Source organism: Rutilus rutilus, assembly GCF_951802725.1.
Source record: "Rutilus rutilus genome assembly, chromosome: 24".
NCBI classification, from domain to species: Eukaryota; Metazoa; Chordata; class Actinopteri; order Cypriniformes; family Leuciscidae; genus Rutilus; species Rutilus rutilus.
Window position 1 is genome coordinate 22,712,289 of NC_140228.1, and position 3,668 is coordinate 22,715,956.

Here is a 3,668-nt window from a genome sequence, read left to right on the forward strand (position 1 = left end):
AGTTTTTTTTTAATTATATACTTTTTTAGATTTGAAGTTTACAATTAAGTGCAATTCTTTACAAATTTCAACAGAAACGACATACAGCATCAGTTTATGTGGCAATACACTAATTTCAAAGGCAATAGAAATAATTCTGAAATTCCAATTAAGGGTCAAAAATGTAACTTAACTTCAAAAAAACAACTTTAGAATTGTATTTAATATAAATTAAACTATAATACATTTTCATTTAACTGTAAATAACATGCAATTAAGTGTCTGAAAACATCAGTTTGCACTTTAAGTGTATTATTTCTGTAATAAGTACTATTTCTAAAGTGTACATCTGAAGGGTGAACTCAAATATTTCTTATCAAATTCTGCCAAATCAAATCGCAATTTGATATAAATCTAAATATATCTAATCGCAATAATTGTAAACTGTAGCTATAAATTATACTGTATATCAACAATTGTCTAATCTGTGTCTATTTTATACCTCCTGATGAATTAGGGAAAAGGTAATACTTATATGAAACAATTCCAAACTCCAAACTCGTAATATCTTTTTTGAGTAATAAAATTTCCCTCTGGGACAGTGCTGTATATGTGTGAAGATAACATGAGGTTCTGGAGAGTGTAACAGTATTAGACAGGCACAGACACAGCGAGAGCTGGAATGTCATCCAGACCTGCAGGGTTTTTCAGCTCCCTAAAGGCCAATTTTTCCCATACAGCACGTTAAAAAAAAAACCTATCCAAAGGAAGAGTTTACAAAAATAACTTGAGCTCTTACTGTATGTGTGTGGGCCCTGCGTGTGTATGCATGTGCGAGTGAGTGTACTATTCCATATCATCCCTCACTGATGGTCACAAATCGGCATGATAATCACATGCACAACAAGGAAGAGGAAAGTTCAACACAGTCTTTAAATCACAGGAATACACCCAGTGACTGGCATGGAAACACAACCGACCATAGTCAATATCCGACATCCAATGAATGAAACACAAGAACTTATGTACACAGGATAATGAGGGGAACACAGCTGAATGAGATGATGAAATCAAACTAGTAACTATGACAACAAACAAGCCAGGGAGAAAAGGTTTGATCACACAGGTTTAAATAAAACTTTGTTTTTAATGGGTAAAAGTCAATCTGATGAATGTATAGAATGTAGATCCAAGGAATATGTTGAACACGTATTATTGCATTGTAAGAAATATAGGGATGAGAGGATGAGATTAAATCAAAAGATAAATCAGGTAGGAAGAAAGTGGAATATTGAAGGTTTGTTAGGCACAACAGGAGATGGGGTAAAGGATGCACAGAAAGCAGTTGTACAATATTTGAAAAATATAGGAATATATAATAGGATTTAGGTAGTATCTAATTTTTTTTTTTTTTTTTTTTTTTTTTTTTTTCTAAATGATATAGTCATGATAATATTGTCTCATGTTACATACTCCTATACAGTAGGTGGCGGTATGCACCTTTATAGTCATGGTTGCAATATGCCATAAAACGAAAAGAAGAAGAAGAAGAAGCCAGGGAGAAATGGTGCAAACAAACTAGCTGAATGCTACACTGATAGAAAGCTATACTATTCAGTGAAGATTTATTGATGATAACATTACTGTATTTCCTTTCCAGTGGAATGGAAAAATGGTTTTGTGGATTTGGAGTGTCTCCAAAAATGAGCTCAGTGAAACTTTAAACATCATAGGCCCTGTTTACACCTGGTAATAAGATGCGTTTTGAAGTATTAAAACGTATTAAAACGTTTTGAGCTTGTCCACTTTCTACCATTTCCAGAGTTAGTCGAAAACGCATGCCCGGACTGCTTTCGTAGTGTAAACGCTCATGTAGTCGAATGTGTTCGAACAGCCACAGAAGACACATTATGTAAACATTATGGGAAGACTGGATTTTAAATTTGTTGGCTGAAGAGTGAAGACCCAAGTTTGGTTTGAAGATGGAAAACGTACCAAGCACCAAGTATCAACTTCGGTGTGGTCTTGCGGCTGTCAGAGCATAAACAAAAGCTGCTGCTCTCTGCATGTTTTTCCGGAGTCTCCTTTCGCGCTCATATATTGAGCTTATTTTATCCATTAGATCGGAAAAAACACACAAATTTACCCGCCCATAGACCCTCCCCTCAAAGAAATCAGGACAGAAGTGGCTGAAAGTGGACGAAAGAGACGGAATAAAACACCAGGTGTAAACGGGAATGTGTTTCCCTCGTCCATTTGCAATCTGATCGACCAAAAGGCATCTTAATACCAGGTGTAAACAGAGAAGGTATTCATTATCTTCAGAGCTTTGATTGTCCAGGTGCTAAATAAAATTCTAAAATATCAAAGCTTTGACATTATAAGTTAACAGGTGTACGTAATGAAATTCATAATACTTTAAATGGCCTTATTTAGGGGTTACCATGCAACGCAAAGGAAAGACTTGCAGCTTGTTTCAGCTGGTCAGTGTGAATTGTCAGGCGTTTGTATGTTTCTCACCTCTGGTTCTTCAGTAGTTTCTGACTCTAAATATATAGAGGTTCATTACAGAGTCTGTGCTACATTCTTCTGAGGTCTGCCCTCTCACCTTTCGCTGTTTCACACAAACCTGCATCATTCAGTCTTTATCAGACCACACAGAGGAAAGGTCTATTCCCCTAAACACTATATGGCTAAATAATCAAATAGTCAGAGAGCTAACTACTGAACTTTTAGACACATATTGTCATAAGTTTCAAAAGGAGAATACTCAGAAATTCTATCTCTCTTTTGCTCCATAAAGCAGTATGTAAAGAAACGTATGACTTTTTTTGGCTACAAAGCACCTTTAAATGTTAATATGAAACGAAAAATAACCTTATTTTCTTAATACATATTTCTGGTTACAGTACAACCATAATTTCTGGATGTATTGTGCATTAACCTTCAGTATTGGTTATTCTAAATATAAAATACCTTTAATTAGACTTTCCTTTTCAATTGTTCAAATTATGTATATTATTATATTAATTTAGATTTAGATTATATTTATTTATATTAATATTTAAATCACAAATATTACAATAAAGTAGATGTTTTACCAATGGTCAACATATTCTGTTTTGGAGGGCTCAAAGATAGACTTATTATTATCCCTGTCTGCATTGTCATGACTTTTTTTTTTTTTTTTTAAGCAGACTTCAGATACTGTATTTATTTGTGTGTCCCGTGTGGTCCCGCACTGGACCGCACCACGACCAACTGATAAATGGGGATGCTAATGAATAGCTTTGCCCAGGTCGTAGATCTATCTACATGTTGTATACATATTATAAATGTTTATACATTTTGTCTTTTTTAATGGAATGTCATGTCAGATATCCAAAAGAAAACATATGCTAGTATAAAAATCTTCGTCTTTCTAAGATATCAAATCATGTTCCCTAAATAATTTCAGTAATGTGATTCATCTTATCCACTTAACCTCTTATTTTATCAATACAATGTACTACAGAAGGCTATACCAACTCTTATTCCCAAGGGTTGGTTTTAATAGCAGAGGCACACGTTAATAAGAACAACCAACATTAAAAAAATAATAATAATAAACCAATGTATAAACATTGTTCATAACCAAAAGGGACAGTACACAAATGTACACAGAAAAGGAAATCACGTGACCCTGACAG